Source organism: Orycteropus afer, unplaced genomic scaffold (assembly GCF_000298275.1).
Source record: "Orycteropus afer afer isolate SDZICR_OR568_19922 unplaced genomic scaffold, OryAfe1.0 scaffold00456, whole genome shotgun sequence".
In the NCBI taxonomy this organism is placed as follows: domain Eukaryota; kingdom Metazoa; phylum Chordata; class Mammalia; order Tubulidentata; family Orycteropodidae; genus Orycteropus; species Orycteropus afer.
The window spans coordinates 335,244-353,587 of NW_006922043.1; positions in this window are offsets into that span (position 1 = coordinate 335,244).

An 18,344-nucleotide genomic window follows, 5' to 3' on the forward strand; every position below is an offset into this window, starting at 1 on the left:
ACTGAATGACTGGCTGTTTTGGACATTCACTACACCCTTGGGCAGACACCTCAGTGTGTGTGTCTCCATGTTTTCCAAGGCTCAGATTCTATCCATACAGCTGGCACCCAATAACTCCTGGATATCAGAAGAGAATCCCTTAGAAGCATTTGAGCAGAATGTTCTAGCTGCTCTGAAGGGGGTGGTGAGGTGGATAGAGTTCTGGGACCTCACCCAGGTTGCCCGAGGAAAGGGACCATTGACTAGCACCCCCAACTCCCCCACTATGGCTCTTCTGTCTCATGCTCCTGCTTTCCACAGGAAGCAAAAGAAAGATCCCAGTCATGGGGATGCCTCTGCTCCCTGGGCTGCCTGACCAGCAGGGCCATCACCCACTCTCCCAGGGCTACTCCTCCCTGCTTGCAGCAGCACACTTCCTACATACTTGAGCCCAGGCTGGCATTTCTCTGATGGCTTTCGTATCCAACAATTCCCCTGCTCCCACTTCTCCCCCAAGGAGGGCTTGTCTTAGTACAAACAGGAGCCCTCAAAGCTAGGCTTAACCAAGTGTCTTTGGGGGTTGAACTCAAGTATGCTATAGACCCTGAGCCTGCAGCATCAACTCTGGGGTCATTTATAATAAGGGGGTTGTTCAGTTGCAAAAGGCATCCTTATTGTCTTGACCAAGGCCCCTGTGGCTGGGCTAGATCAGGCTGGGGGATGGTCACACCTGGGATCAGAGTCAGGTATATACTGGGGACTCCTGGTGATGTATGACTTCACTCATTTGCAGAGATTTCTGTGTGCCCTTCACAGCCACCGCTGTGCTTGGTTGGGCTGGGATCCTGCAATGAGCAGGTCAGCAGGGTCTTCAACCACGTGAGGCTCAGACAAGAATTGGGGGAGCTAGAAGGAAAGCTTGCAGAACGATGCACGGTAAACCTGTTTGGAGAAAAACAATTTATGAGTATTGCTCTTGAAACAACTGGTTGCATCTAATCAAATAATGTTTCTGTAGCTCACTGCTAATTTGTTTTTGAGATCAACCTTATAAATTCTTCCGAGCTGGGATCCATTTTCTGATTCTCTGTACCTGTACACACTGCCTCAATTCTTCATTTCATTTTGGCTGTGCTGAATAATTCACACACTTCAAATTGCTTCTTGCTCCCACCACCAGATATCAGAGGCAGAGCTGCTTTCTCTAGCTGGGGCGGGGGAGGTGAGACGCTGGCTTCCTCTGTACCCTTTCTGAGAGGTCTTTGGGCAATTTTGAAAGTGCCAAAGCAAAGAAGGTCGTGAGACACTCTGTTTTTCCCCAAGGTTCAGGGCTTGGGGCTACCAGGGCCCTTCTTTTGCTTTCTGTGTCAGGACCCAGCTCTTGAGCTCCAAGAAGGAGAGAGGTGAAGAGACTGCCCCGCAGCCAGGTGCCCCCAGGACACTGAGCAGCCTCCTGTCTGTTAGGAGACGATCCAGATGAAGGCAACACCCAAGGGTCCTCAGGGAGTTCACACACCTCTCCACATTGCCAAGGGCTCAGCACTCTGGGGTCCTGAAAGCTATCATTGAAATGATAGACAGAAGATGCTAGAGGCCAAGAATTGAGGACTGTCAGGTTTGCATTGCATTTTTCAGGCCTGATCCCAACATGACCATTACCTGTCATCCCAAAATGAGCGCTACCACAGAACCCCAATATGAACTCTGCCTCTGTGCCCCAACATGAGCACTGAGCCCCAGCATGAACACTGTCTCTGTGCCCCAGCATCCACCCCACTGCCTCTACCTTGGTTCTTTGTAAGGATGGACTCAGGTCTCAGGGCTGAGCACCTTCAACACCACTTTTTGCAGATTTGGAGCCCAAGGCCCTGTGGGATCTGCCCAGGGAGTGAACAAGGCCCCAGGCCTCTGGCACTGGAGCAAGGATCTGAAGGGTCTGTGGGTGTGCACCACCCATTTCAGTGTCCATAGACACCCTCTAGGCATTAGCATCAGCACATCTGCATGTTTGTTCTTCTGATTCTGTGTGAAGTATGCCTCCCCCAAAAGCAGAGCTGCAGAGGGAAGTGAAAGCGTGTGAAGGGAACCAAGAATGGGGTCATCCTACGCTTGTATTTAAAAGAGGCTGAACAGGCGCCCACATTTTTCTGCTATTTTATTGTATTTTAATGGGAGGAATTAGGTGCTGTTTTGTTGTTGTTGTTGTAAGGTGCTGTCAAGTTGGCTCTGACTTATAGCAACCCTATGTACAACAGAACAAAACACTACCTGGTTGTGTATCATCCTCACAATCCTTGCTATACTTGAACCCATTGTTGCAGCCACTGTGTCAATCCATCTCGTTGAAGTCCTGACCCTTTTTCACTAACCCTCCTTTACCAAGCATGATATCCTTCTCCAAGGAATGGCCCCTTCTGACAATATGACCTAAATAGGTGAGATGAAGTCTGGCCATTCTCGCTTCCAAGGAGCATTCCAGCTGCACTTCTTCCAAGACAGATGTGTTAGTTCTTCTGGCAGTCCATGGTACTCTCAGTATTCTTTGCCAACAGCACAACTCAAAAGCAAGACCTTTTCTTTGGTCTTCCTTATTCATTGTCCAGCTTTCACATGCATACGAGGCAAATGAAAATACCATGGCTTGGGTACCATGGCTTGGGTTCGGTGCACCTTCGTCTTCAAAGTGCCATCTTTGCTTTTCAGCACTTTAGAGATGTCTTTTGCTGCTTTTGTACCTGATAATTTGGAGAATGTGGTCAACTTCTGAAATGATCTATTCATTCCTCTTAGTCTCCTCCACTTCCTCAGGGCCCTTGGGGGCTGGGGGTTGTTGTTATGTGCCGTCGAGTCAGACCTGACGCATAGCGACCCCTCCTTGGTTTTCCAAGGCTGTATCACTACGGAAGTAGATTGCCCAACCTTCCTTCCGAGGAGTGGCTTGTGGCTGGTTAGCAGTCAAGTGCCTTATGCACTATGCTACCAGAGCTCCTGGGGGCTGGGGGTGGCTCAGGCTTATTTGAGCCTTCTGTGTGGAGCTTGGAGGCATACACATTTGCATTTTCCTGAATCACCTTCCTGCTCACATTCAACTTGGCATCTTGGGAGGAGGGCAGCCAGCCAATCTTCTGCATAGGGGCCTGTCCTGTCTAACCTCAGCTCAGCCTGAGGTCTGTGTGCTGGGCCTGGAATGGTTGAGCTGCTTCTTCATTGGGTGTCTATCTCCTTTCTGGGCTCTTCCAGAGTGCATGCCAGGGCCTCCAAGTGATCCCACACAGGTGTCTTTCTTATCATTAGGGCCTGCCACTGCCAATTTAGTGGGGACAGTGGGCACACCTTCAGTGAGGCAAGCAGGCAGAGCTGATAAGAGAAGCTTTCCTATTCATTGCAGGAGGCAACTGCCAGAGTGAGGGCAGGCTGGTGGCCAGTGGACAAGCGGGTGCCTTCTTTGTTCCTGTCGCATGGGGGTTCAGGTGCAGCAGAGGGGTCTAGCAAAGGGACATGCTTTTCAGAGCATGCTGCTGATGTCCTTGCGACAAGAAACTGTGGAGAGAGAGTGTGAGCGAGGAGGGGAGGGTCCTCCAGGAATAACCCAGGAATTTAATAAGCAAAAAACGAAACAGTGAGAACGTGCAGCAACATCCTTCTCTGTGACCTTATTTTCCAGCCCTTAGCAGGAAGGGAACGATCAATAAGGAAATTACTGTTACTTTTCACAGCGTCAGCTACTGGGACCTCCTGTGTTGACAAGGCCCTGCCTCCTGGGGCCTGACTCTAGAGCAAGAAACGGCACCTGCTCCCTCTGTGGGCAGGCTCCTGAGGGAGCAGGCTTCTGTCCCCCCCGCCATTCTGGAAACTCGGACTTTTGCAGGAGTCAGGGCTGGGTGGCAGGCCACTTGGGAACAGACCCAGGCCAGCCCAGACTGCTGTTCTAACTGGGACAAGCATTAACTAGTCCCCCTGGGCCTCAATGCCTGCATCTGCTAAGTGAGGTGACAATGTCATAGAGGCGGACAAAGTTGCAAGGGTACTGGAGAAGGGCACAAGGCTAGTTGCACAGGGCGTCTCATCAGGTTCTGGAGAGGTAAAGGTCTTTGACCCAAGGCCATAAAAAAACTAATGCTAAAGCATCATGCTAGTGTCCAGCAGCTGTCTTAACAAATAATCACAAACCTGGTGGCTTAACAAAAAATAAATATATTCTCTTGCAACTCAGGAGGCAAGGTGGCAGCAGGGCCCACAGTCCCTCTAAAGTCTCTAGGGGAGGATTCTTCCTGGTCTCTTCCAGTTTCTGGTGGCTCTGACATTCCTTGGCTGTGGCCCTATCACTCTTGTCTCTGCTCTGTCTTCATGTAGCTACCTCCTCTGTGCTTGTGTCTCTCCTCTCTGTAGGACACTGGCCGTTTGATGATGGTCCACCTGGGTAACCTAGGATGACCTAACCTTGAGATTAATTGCATCTGCAAAAATCCTCCTCCAAATAAGGACATATTCACAGGTTCCAGGTGGACATCTTTTGTGAGGCCACCATTCAGCCCACTACACCTCATACTGGGAGCTCTGATAGCATAGTGGCTAAGGCACTTGACTGCTAACCAGAAGGCTGGCGGTTCAAACTCACCAGCCACTCCTCAGAAGGAAGATGGGGCAATCTACTTCCATAGTGATACAGCCTCAGAAACCCAAGGAGGGGTCGCTATGAGTCGGGTCCGACTCAATGGCACATAACAACAACACCTCATGCTGATCAGGTCACACTGGAGCAGGAAGTCCTATTCCAATAAGAGAAGAGATGAGACACAGACACAGGTATTAGCCACTGCATGTGTCGAGGTGTGAGCATGCACAGGCACAGTGCATGTGTGTGGCTGCACATGCATGTGTGTGCACATGTGAATGTGTCTATGTGCACATGTGTGCACGAACATGCATATGGGTACACGTGACTGTGCCTACACATGCACACACGTGTGTACACATGTATGCAGTGCATGCGTGTGCATATACCATACATGTGCATCGTGTGCATGTCAGGGTGTGTGCATGTGCACATGCGTGCATGTTGGTGTGTGTGCACACGTGCATGTGTAAGTGCATGTGCATATGCACATGTCAGCGTGTCCATATGTATGGATGCCAACATATTTGCACATGCAGGTACATGTGCATGTGTGTGCACTTGTGTATGGGTGTATGTTGGGTGTGTGTACATACATGTGCATGTGTGTGCCTATATGTGGCAGGGGCAGTGGGATGGAGAATATGTGGAGGAAAGGCCCTGATTCCCAGTAAAGGCAGAATCTGGAGCATCTGCCAGCCCTTCAACTGTGGCCCTTCTTGGTCAGTCCTCTTGTGATCTTTCTGTCCTGCTTGGCTCCTCCACAGCAATGACTCACCAAGACCCAGGAGCTGGAAGATAGGGCTGGATCCATGCAGGCACACTGTTCTGGCACCTTCTGCTGCCTGCTGTGTAATGAATGAGCAGCTGATGACTCACCAGCTGGAGGGTGGGCTGCGTGTGCTGGGCCCTGGGCTGCCACTTAACCTCCCTGAGTTCATCTTTGTAAAAAGGAGATAGTGCAGCACACACGGGGCAGGAGAGTGGTGGTGCTGCACACTTGAATCCCTAGCTGAGCCTCAGGATCAGGCACTTTGCTGTGAACCACACAACCAGCTTTGGACAGACGTTTCCCAGACCACTTCTGTCTTTCTTGGGTGGACAAAATAGGTGAAGGCCAAATATGCCACTGCAGGTAGTGATTCCTAAGTACTACCTCATATTGCAGGTGAGGGTCACTGTACATAAGCTTTCAAAGACCACTTTGAAAAGCAATATTCTAAATGCATAAGCTGTAGAGTTCATGAATGTTCATCTATAGGGAAAAAGAAAAAAACTGCCCAGCTTGGGTTAAAATTCCCAGTGACGACATTAAGTATAGGCTCAATAAATCCAGAAAGTCCAGAGACAGGCCTGAGTGCATGGGGCCTGTGATGTAGTGGGGGAAAACCAGGGGCATTTAGTATGGGGACAATTGAGAAGCAGAAGTGGATCCAATGGTATGGGTTCCCTTTGGGGTGATGCAAACATTTGGAACTTGATAGAAGTGGTAGCTGCACAACATGGTGGATTTCACTGAGTTGTGCACTTTAAATGGTCCATTTTAAGTGAATTTCATCTCAATTAACACAACACAAAACTGCATCAGCCATACACTTCCCATTCCATAAAGTTCTTAGGGCGCTCTTACAGTGTTGGGAGAAAAGATGGAAGAGTTCCTTCTAACCGGGCAGGAGGGAAAACTTTCCTACCTAGGACTCAAAAACCAAAAGCTTCGAAACTGTGATGGATAATTTTGACTATGTGCACACACACATACACACACACACCCTATAAGCAAAATTTAAGAGACAAACGACAAACCTTGATGGTGATCATTATCCATTAGAGAGATGCAAATCAAAACAACAGTAAGATATCATCTCACCCCAGCACTAATAGCAAAGTCAAAAACAACAACAACAGCAACAAATGCTGGTGAGGGTGTGGAGAGACTGGAATTGTCATACACTGCTCATGGGACTGTAAAATGGTGCAACCACTATGGAAAGCCATATGGTGCTTCCTTAAGAAGTTGGAAATAGAAATACCATAAATAGAAATACCAGCAATCCCGCTACTGGGTATATATCCCAGAGAAATAAGAAAAGATATATACACGCCCATGTTCATTGCAGCACTATTCACAATAGCAAAAATATGGAAACAGCATTAAGTGCCCATCAATGGATGAATGGATAAACAAATTATGGTACATACACACAATGGGGCACTATATACAAATGTTAAAGAGTAACGATGAATCTGCAAAACACCTCGAAACATGGATGAACCTAGAGGACGTGATACTGAGTGAAATTAGTCAATTACAGAAGGACAAAGATTGTATGAGACTACTACTGTAATAAAGCAAGAAAAGGTTTACACACAGAAAGAATCATTCTTTGAAGATTACTACAGATGGGAGGTGATGGGAGGGCAAATCACTAACTAGAGGGTAGATACGTATTGATTTGGGTGAAGGGGAGAAGGAGAGAGAAACCAGACAACATTTGCAACTTACACCACAGCCAAAGGCAACTTCCCACCCAGATAAAGAGCTTCTAACATTTGAGAATGACCTAATATAATGTCACCCAAAAGGTACTATAAAAGCTATAAAAATATTTATGGAAAACTTGAATTTTAAGCTGTCTTCTCTCCTTATTTCAAAACTTTGTGGTAGGAGGCACAGGAGGGACTCATTCAGTTTTCTTCATCAACTTGTGAGATGGTGACAAAAATTGAACAGCAGCAAGTATGTTCCTGCCTAAAATACTTTTTTGCTTATTATTATGCAGCTATTTCATCTTTTCCACTTGAAAAGCAGATTCTGAATTTAATTTTTATCAAGCAAGGTCACAGCTCTGCAGCCCTATGAGCCAGCAACCACATCCATCCTTCCCTTCTGGCAAATCGAGGCAGAGCTAAACACAGTCTCCACTCCATACATCGTTCTCTGAAACAAACAAACAAATAAATAATAAAATAAAACTTGAAAAAGAAAAGATCAACAGCTGAATCGGAGTAAAGGGGCAAAAGGTATGAACAGAAAGTTCAGGAGAACATTGCCAGTGGCCCTGGGAAGGATGAAAAGGTGATGAGAGAAATGAGAGAAATTCTCTTAATGAGAGAAATAATAATCCAAGATGATCAGGGATATTAAGTCCTATGACCAGATGAGCAAACATTCAAAAGGTTTCTGCTCTGTGGCAGATCAGCATTCCCACCAATCATTAGCAGGAAATCAGCCGTACGGTGGCGCTGAGCGGGCAAAGTGACAGAAGCACCTACCCTTCAGCCCTGTATTCCAAAGATGCATGCCACAAGTGCATAGCATGATTTTGCACAAGGTCATGTACTGTGGAAAGAACCCTGGTGACAAAGTGGTTAAGCGCTCAACTGCAAACAGAAAGGTTGGTAGTTTGAACCCACCTGCCACTCCAAGGGAGAAAGATGAGGCTATCTGCCTCCATAAAGATTGACACCCTTGGAAATGCTATGGGGCAGTTCTCTGGTAGCATAGTGCCTCAGGCACTTGACTGTTAACCAGAAGGCTGGCAGTTCAAACCCACCAGCCGCTCCTCGGAAGGAAGGTTGGGCAATTTACTTCTGTAGTGATACCACCTCGGAAACCCAAGGAGGGGTCACTATGAACTGGGTCTGACTCACCGGCAAACAACAACAACAACATAGGGTCACTATGGGTTAGAGTTGACTCAATAGCAATGAATTTGGGTTTTTTTGGTTATTCACTGTGGAATTGTTTTGAAGAGCAAAATGTGGGAAATTCCTCAATACAAATGGGGGACTGGTTGCAGGTCCTATGCCAGCTTTGCACCAGGGAATACCACCCAGTGATGAACAAGAGTGGGACAGAGCTCTACATCCCTGATGTCACCTCAAGAATAAACTGTTAAGTGAAAACAGCAAGATGCAGAGTAGGACACAACATGGTCTCCCTTTGGTATGTTATCTGTGCAAAGGGATACTTCATCCTTCCCTACTTGGATGCCTTTTATTTCTTTTTCTTGCCTAATTGCTCTGGCTAGTACTCCAGTAATTCTGAGTAGCAGTGGTGAGCATGAGCCCTGTCTTGATCCTGATCTTCAGAGGGAAGCTGTCAGTCTTCCTCTATTGAGCATGGATGTTAGTGGTGGGTTTCTCATCAATATCCTTTAGTATTTTCCTTCTATGGCTAGCTTGCTGAGTGTTTTTATCATGAAAAAGTGTTAGATTTTGTCAAATGCCTTTTCTGAATCCATTTTGAGGTGATCGTGTAGTTCTTTTCTTTTGTTCTGTTAATGCAGTATAGATTATTGAACTTCTCATGTTGAAACACCCTTGCATTCCTGGAATAAATCCCACTTGGTGGTACATAATCCTCTTAATATGCTTTTGGATTGGGAACCCTGGTGGCATAGTGCCTAAGGCATTTGACTGCTAACCATAAGGCTGGCGGTACAAACCCACCAGCCACTCCTCGGAAGGAAGGTTGGGCAATCTACTTCCGTAGTGATACTGCCTCGGAAACCCAAGGAGGGGTCGCTATGAGTTGGATCTGACTCAACATCAGTGAGTTTTTTTTTTTTTTTTTAGTTTAGTTTGCTAGTATTTTGTTGAGGATTTTTGCATCTGCGTTCATAAAGGATATGGGTCTGTAGTTTTCTTTTCATGTGGTGTCTCTGTCTGGCTTTGGAATCAGGGTAATGCTGGCCTCGAAGAAAGGGTTAGGAAATGTTCCCTCCTCTTCTTCTTCTTTTTTTTTTTTTTTTTAAAGTTGAAGTAGGATTGCACTCTTTGTATGTCTGGTAGAATACCCCCATGAAGCCATCTGGACCTGCACTTTCCTTTGTTGGGAACTGTTTGATTAATAATTCAGTATGTTGCTTTTTGCATAAGAAAGGTGTTATGCTCTCTTTGCCATTGGGTTGAAAGGATTCCATATCTCATTCTCATTGCCTATGAAAATAATCTCTAACAATGGATTTATTAAAACAAAATTCTACCGTAGGGAACCTGTCCAAAAACATTTCACCAAAAAGAGACCGAGGAGTTTTATCCAAAGGTGAGCAGGTCTGTGGCCCTTCCCTATGGCATCTGGGGATACAGATTCACTCCTCAGGAGCAGAGGGGTCCCTACTGCCACTCCCTCTTATTTATGCTCCCATGTTAGAGCTCTGGCTCTCCTGCAAAGTCATAGGGTCATTTTGATAAAAGTGGACTAGGGTGCGAATACACTCCACCAAGGTGGGCACTCAGGTTGAGCATATCCCACCTCTGACAAGGGTTGAAAGGAGTGGATATTGGAGACTTTGCCTTCACGTGTGAAGCCCAGTGCAGGGTGGTCCCTGATGAGTCCTATTCAACCTTTGCAAATTGTCTGAATGACAGCATCTCATCCCCCTCCTTTCTCCATCCCAGAGATGAAGCAGCTGGAGTCACTGCATAGGTTACATCCCTGGCTGGACAAACCTCTCTCCTCCCAGCCTCCAGAGCTGCCCCAGGTCCTCATCATTTTCAATGAGCACAAGGCACTGTTGCCCCAAATCCAGGCTTAACTCACTTCTAGCACCCACCTGTCTTCTGCCAGTGACCTGCTAAGGGTCAAGAAACATTCTAGCTCCTTCTCCATTTTGGCCTAGGCCCATCTTGTGGATGCTTTTTCATGGTCAGAAGCTCAACTGCACTTACGAGGTTGTGGGACCTCTCTGAACTTCAGTTTCCCCATCTATGGGATGGGGAACTGACACCCCTTCTACAGGGTGCTGTGAGGTCACAGGGACAGGGTGGGGAAAAGTGCCATAAATACCAGCTTCTATGTGTTGTCTGACCTCAAGCTATTGCCACTTGTAACCTTCAAATGGAATGATGTTAAATTTCCCAATAAAAAAACAACAACATTTTCACCCTCCAAGATTTTATTGAGTATGAATAGATCTCCCTGCACTTTCCTGGATTTAAGAGTCCCTCAGGCTAAGGATAACGACTCTATTTCTCCCTAGAACGTCCTTAGATGTCACCTCTTTGCTGACGGTTGGATGTTCTAGCACACTCAGCTCTTTGAAATAACCCCCACCTCCCTCTCAGTACCCCACTCACGAATAACTGCTGGCACCTAGGTATTGAGCCTGCACTTGCCAAGACGGGGAATGTTCCACCCACTGCAGCCTCTTCCTTCCAACTCCAGAGACCCAGGACCCTGAGAAGAACCACCCTTTCCTCATGTCGCCTGTGACTTCTCCATGAGCATCCCAGGAGGCCAGAGAGGCCAAGGAGGAATCACATGAAATGTGTCCCCCACCAATATGTACTGGAGCTCTGACCCCAATACCTGGGGATGTGACCCATTTGGGAATAGGGTTCTCTTTGTTATGTTAATGAGGTCATGTCAATACAAGATGTATTCTATACCTGAATAGGTATAGAGTGATACAGTGAGCTGCATAGACACAGAGAAAGGTCCCTGGGTGGCACAAACGATTTATGTTTGGCTGCCAACCTAAAGGTTGGTGGTTTGAACCTACCCAGCAGCTTCTGGGGAGAAAGACCTGGTGATCTACTTCCCTCAAGATGACGTCCAAGAAAACTCTGTGGGGCAGTTCTACTCTGTCACATGGGGTTGCTGTGACCAAAAATAACCAAACCCACTGCCTTTGGGATTTTTTTTGGTCAGAGTGGAACTGCCCCATAGAGTTAGTTTTCTTGGATGTCATCTTGAGGGAGGTGGGATCAACTTGATGGCACCTGACAACAGCAATAGACACAGAAAAAGGTCCCTTGGTGGGGCAAATGACCTGCACTCAATGGCTAACCTAAAGGTTGGTGATTTGAACCCACACAGTGGGTCTGCAGAAGAAAGGCCTGGCAATGTGCTTTTGTTAACATGACAGCTAAGAAAATCCTCTAAGCAGCTTACCCTGTACATATGGGGTCGTCATGAGCTAGAATCTGTCACTGACAACAGCACAATGATGTAGACATGGAGATAAAAAAGACACACCAAGGGATAGACACTATTAGAAGACAGCAGAGACAGGTGTATCTACAAGGCCAGGAGCACAGAAGATTTGGGGCTACAAGGAGCTCTGGTGGTGCTGTGGTTAAGCACTCAGCTACTAACAGGAATGTTGACAGTCTAAAAGATGAGACAGTTTGCTACTGTGAAGATTTACAGTCTTGGAAACCCTATGAGGCAGTTCTACTCTGCCCTATAAGGTCACTATGAGTCAGAACTGATCCAATGACAGTTGATATGGGTTTGGGTAGAAGCTGAAACAGACCGGAAAGGACCTCCGGCAAGAGCCACACTCTGAATTTGGACTTTCCAGCCTCCTGAACTGTAGGCAAATAGACCCTGTCCTTTAAAGGCACCCCCTTGTGGTATATCTGTTCCAGCAGCACTAGAAGGCTGGAACAGTACCTGTCAGGTGTCATTGATCGGTCGTCTGAGCCCTTCCAGGAAAGGAGCTCTGTGGAAATTAGGTAGCTCCCAGATCCAGAGGCAGTCAGCCTGCTTCCGAGAATCCCAGAGAACCACCAGACATTGATTCCAGGCCAAACTGAATAAAAAAAATAAATCCATTCACAGATGTTCCACCATCAGCCAATATATCCAGTTATTGGAATCTGGGAGATTTAGTGGTGGCCTAGTTGTTTTATTTGCTCTCTGGATGGGGCCACTTTTCTTACATATTTAATATCCTGGAGGAATATTTTAATTCAAAGTCTGAGGCACAAGTCCACCCTGGACCCGTGAGGTCACTATTTTGTCTTCTGGTGGCTCATAGGACAGGTATTTGCACATTTGTGTTTTAGGCTGTCATTAAGGGGAAATGACAAAGGAATCAGCCTGTGATTATGCCAGTAATTACAGAACAATCCCTGCCTGATTGGGCTTGGGCAGTTTCTATCACAGGAGGAATAGTCCAGGGCCTCATCAGCCTGTACTACAGCTTTATTAAAACACAGGGTTTTTATATTCATAACCAGCTTCTCCCTCTCATGGTCATTTATAAACACAGAACAATCAAATAGCTCCACTTCTAAAAGTTTTCATGGGAAGCTGGTCCTAGGTGTAAGCACACCATCTGGCTCGAGCAGAGGGTTCAGCTCCTGAGGCTTTCAGTAAGGACTAGGAATTTACCCCCCGCCCCATGACTGCATATTTCAGAGTCTGCTTTGATACCCCCGCCAATGATGTGGAGGTGCCAGCAAGAAGGGCAAGAAAGCAGGAGTGGAGATTTTGTATTTTCATCTTGGGCTTAGACAGGCACTGATTTTGGATACTTCCTGTTTTGGTTCTCTGAAGGAGCTCTTATGATGCAGTGCCTAAGGCATTTGAATGTTAATCAGAAGGTTCGTGGTTCAAACCCACCAGCTGCTCTGTGGAAGGAAGATGAGGCAATCTACTTCTGTAAAGATTTACCACCTTAGAAACCTAGTGGGGGTTGCTATGAGTCAGAATTGACTTGATGGGGGTGGGTTTGATGTTTGGTTCGTTTTGGTTGTCTAGTGCTGCTATAGCAGAAATGCTACAAGTGGATGGCTTTAACAAACAGGAATTTATTCTTTTGCAGTTTAGGAAGCTAGAAATCTGAATTCAGACTGCCAGCTCCAGGGGGAGGTGAGGGCTCCTCAACCTTGGGCTACAGCTCTGCCTCTTATTCCATGTCCACTGGAGCTGGAGGCTTCTCGTAACTTGTACAGCTGCTGGCTGCTGAGGCTGATGAGCCCAAGGTTGACAGGTAAAATGGCACAATCCCAAGACCAACAAGCAACACAGCAGGCCACTGGCTCAAGTCCAGGAATAATTCCAAGATCAGCAGACAACACAGCAAGCTACTGGTTCAAGTTCAAGAACTGGAGAATAAGACACAGCCAAACTCAGGATTCAAATGTACCGAAAAGCTAGAGATCTGTCTCAAAGTTCCTCCTTATATACTGCAAGCAGGCCACACCCTGAAAGCAACTACTTAGCTCTCATAGCAGATTCCACTATGGAGGTGATTACAATCTCATCATGGGAAATAACTATATCTAGCTGTCCAGCCATTCAAAATCACAATCCAGCCAAGCTGACACACAGCCTTAAACATCATACTCCCCTCCAAAAGACTATTCCCAAAGACTGTTGAGTGTATGAGGCAGTAGTGGTTCAGTGGTAGAACTCGTGTCTTCTGTGTGAGAATTCACTGTACTAATTCCATCTGTATACTGAGCAAATAATCTGAGAAGCTGGACTATATGAAGAAGAACACAGCATCAGGATTGGAGGAAGACTCATTAACAGCCTGAGATATACAGATGACACAACATTGCTTGCTGAAAGTGAAGAGGACTTGAAGCACTAATTGATGAAGTTCACAGACTACAGCCTTCAGTATGGATTATACCTCAACATAAAGATAACAAAAATCCTCACAATTGGACCAATAAGCAACATCATGATAAATGGAGAAAAGATTGAAGTTGCCAAAGATTTTGTATTACTTGTATCCATAATCTACACCAATGGAAGCAACAGCCAAGAAATCAAACAATATATTTATTGTACTAGGAAAATCTGCTGCAAAAGACCTCTTTAAAATGTCAAAAAGCAAAGATGTCACTTTGAAGACTAAGGTGCGCCTGACCCAAGCCATGGTATTTTCAATTGCCTCATATGTATGGGAAAGTTGAACAATGAATAGGGAAGACTGAAGAAGAATTGGTGCCTCTGGTGGTGTAGTGCCTAAGGCATCTGACTGCTAACCAGAAGGCTGGCAGTTCAAACCCAACAGCCACTCCTCGGAAGGAAGATTGGGCAATTTACTTTCATAGAGATACTGCCTTGGAAACCCAAGGAGGGGTCACTATGAGTTGAATCAACTCAACGGCTGTGAGTTTTTTTTTTTCTTGGCCAGACAAATGAATAAATCTGTCTTGGAAGTACAGCTGGAATGCTCCTTAGAACTGAGAATGGCCAGGCTTTGTCTCATGTGTTTTGGTCATGTTGTCAGAAGTGACCAGTCCCTGGAGAAGAATATTATGCTTGGTAAAGTAGAGGGTCAGAGAATAGGGGGAAGACCCTCACTGAGATGGTTTGACTAGTGGCTGCAATGATGGGCTCAAGCATAGCAAAGATTGTGAGGATGACACAGGACCAGGCAGTGTTTTGGTCTGTTATACACAGGTTGGCTATGAGTCACAGCTGACTTGACAGCACCTAACAACCACCACCACCATATTTGATTCCTGGGCAGTGCACTGGATGTGTGGCCACCATATGTCTGTCAGTGGAGGCTTATGTTATTAGGAAGCTGAACAGGATTCAGCAGAGCTTCCAGACTAAGGTGGCCTAGGAAGAAAGGCTTGGTGATCCAAGCTGATGAAAACCCTTCAGATGAAAACCCTACAGACAACAACGGTCTGATCACAGGACTGGGTTGTTCCATTGTTTGTGGGTTGCCATGTGTTCTGGTTACCTAGTGCTGCTCTGACAAGAATATACCACAAATGGGATGGCTTGGAAAAAACAGGAGTTTATTCTCTTAGAGTTTGGAGGCTTTAAGTCCAAGTTCAAAGTGCCAGGCTCTAGGGGCTGGGTGAAAGCCCCCCAACCTTGGCTTCAGCTCTGACTCCTGCTCCCAGCCCACTGAAGCTGGAAGCTTTTCTTCACTTAGCTTCTGGCTTCTGAGGCTGACAAGCCCAAGGTTGACAAATAAAAAGGCACAGTCCCAATGTTACCAAATCACACGGCAGGCCATTAATTCAAGTTCATTGAAAGTCCCAAGGTTGGTAGAGCATGGCAGGCTGCTGAACAATGCCATGGCTACATGCAGGGTTCAAGCATATCATAAGCTAGAAAGTATCCCCAAGGCTTTTCCTTATATACAGAAAGCAGACCACATCCCTCAGGCAGCTACTTAGCTCCTCACAGTAGATTCTACCATAGAGTTGATTACCAGTCTCATGGGGAATACTACATGCAGCTGCCCAGCCACTCAACCAGGCCCAGCCAAGTTGACACACCAACTTAGCTACCACACCATACCACAATTGACTTGATGGCAATTGTCAAAAGCATGTTGGATTGGAGAGAATCATCAAGGTGAGACTAGAGAAAGATGACCATTGGGACAAAGGGACAGATGACAGATGGTGATGATGGTAAGAATGAAGGCCCTACGAATTGAGGAAGAAGAAATGGATTCCCCTTGGAGACAGAACTGGGGTTGTGTGTGCTACATTTAACCTTTGAATTGGGCCTTGGGATGAGGTGGGAGCAGGGCAGTGGGGAGAGGGTAGAGAGGAAGGCACCCTGAGGGGCCAAGCGGGCTTGGTGGAGAGATGTATCCAGTGAGGTTTGGGTAAGGGTAGGCACAGAGAGAGGTCTCCAAGTTAAGATGGGATGGCTTGTGCCAGGACTGCAGGAGCAATCTGGGTGGTTCCTAATTGGGGTATCAATCAACCAGTGTTGCAGAGTTGTGGATCCAGCAGTCAGTGGGGGAGGGGACTGAGGGGACCAGACTTCAGTCCTGGGAGTGAACAGGACCATTTGAGCAACTGCTCCTCTGTCCCTCTCATCCCTGCCCCAACGGGTGGGACTCACCTTTGCCCTGGCTCTCATGCCAGAGTTCTTGATTGTTGGCCAGGGCTGGATTGCTGGCCACCTCTGTGACCATGTTGGGCCTGGACCCCACATGCCCACAGTTGTCCCTCCCCCACCACTCATCATGTCAGCAGGTTTGTGGGCCGGTGCTGAACCTTCTTAGCCATCTGTACCCAGCACTACAACACATAGCCACAGCCCTCCCAGAAAACAACAGCAGCATTGCCTGGGGACAGGCCTACTGACTCTGCAGGACAAATGATGGGGACTTGGGAGCAAGCTTTGGAGATGAACCAGCTTCAGGGCTCACAAGTTTGAGACCAGGATCAGCTGGGACACATGTGCAAGGCTGGCTGGGACATGTTTGCAGGACTGACTGGCTTTTCTCAATGTCCCATACCATTGCCCTGCATCTTCCCTGTGGAGGTCATTCATGCCCTGACAGTAGAGGGGAGTGGCTTGCTATGTGCTGTGTCCTGCCATGGGGTCCTCTTCTGCTGAAGCCAGCTTAGGGAGAACCACACAGACATGACCTTCTCTGGCCAAGACTCTGAGATGTAGCTTATCCTGTGTGACCTAATGCTGACACACTCAAATGGTGGGCCCCAAGTAGGCATGGAGGGCCCTCGCCTAGTGTGGACTGGGATCCTTGAAGCTGACTGGCAAAGGGGTGATGGAGGTTGAATGTCTCCAAGGCCTGAGGATGGGGGTTGCAGACTTAGGTGAGGTAACCAGCCATAGAGAGGTGGGGTTTGCTCACAGACACTGGCAGGTACTTCCACTGGGTCTCACCTACCACCCCAGACCTAGCTGTGCCACCAGGAGAGACTTGAAGGAAAAGATGGGGGCTTCCCAAGGGCTTCAAATCTGACAGCATCTTGGAGTCACCTGGTCAATCAGCTGCTATGGAGTCAACTCCGACTCACGGTGACCCATGTGTGTCAGAGGTGAATGTGCTCCATAAGAGTTTCATGGCTGATTTTTCATAAGTAGATTGTCAGGCTTTTCTTCTGAGGCACCTCTGGGTGGATTCAAACCACCTACCTTATGGTTAGCAAGAGAGCATTAACTGTTTGCACACTAGGGACTCCTGGGTTCACCCAACAGGGAGGCAAACTCCAAGCTGAGTCTGGGGCTTTGATTCACGGGTCAAGGTGGTCAGATACATTTCTTCTTTTTCTGAAAGGAGCACCACGCTCTGGAACATATCTGCAAGGATCTGGAAATTTCCTCACTTTTAAGACTCTCAGAAATGACAAGTGAACCAAAAACATCTCCTAGTATTTTTATTGTTCCTTAGATAACTGGATAGCACAAAGTCTTCCTCTTTTTTACTTAAAAAGTGTACTTTCCTCACACTGTGGTCCTCACAAACATTCGTTCCCCAGCAGAAACTGAAGTTTCCCTAGATAAGCCCTTCACATCCACGGTTACATTATTTAGGTAATTTAACAAGAAGAGAGTAATTTCTTTGATTATTATCAACATGAACTTGATTATGTCTCTATAAGGGTAAACACTGATTTATTTATTTTCTTTTTAGGAACAAAAACCATTCATTTATCAATGCAAACTATGGCATCGCATTTACAACACTCGTTGCATGAACTGAACATACAGAGTTACCACCTCAAGGGAACAACAGACGGACACTGCACGAAAGATCTACTGATACGCAAGTTCAAACGATGTGGGTACAAGGACTTCATTATGCGCACTCCAACCATCGGCTTAATAAGAACTAAGACACAGGTCCAGGAGCTACTTGGAGCCTCGGCACAGTTAATCTAAGAGACAACAACACGCCAAGAAACAGGAGCAGAGATGGGATGTGAGTTCTACTACCTACATCAACCTGGCTGGGCTCCTCACTGAGCCCAGCAGTCACACCCATCAGCTGACCATGTCTATGAAGTGTCCATGCGATCCTAACAGTGGGTTGTTCTCGCTGAGAACTGGCCAACAGTCGTTGCCTTACTTCTTTAGTATGTTATTTGACCAGGGGGAAGGTGGGGGGGGGGGTAGGGGACCAGCGAGGCTTGGACTGCAGTTCCAGCTGCAAATACAGGGGTTTCTTCAGAAGTCTGCCACCAGATTGAATTGGAGGAACACGGAGGTAATGCCATCACACAAATGTCAGAATCCACGTTGCTGATGATTCGTAAAATTAGTGTTCAT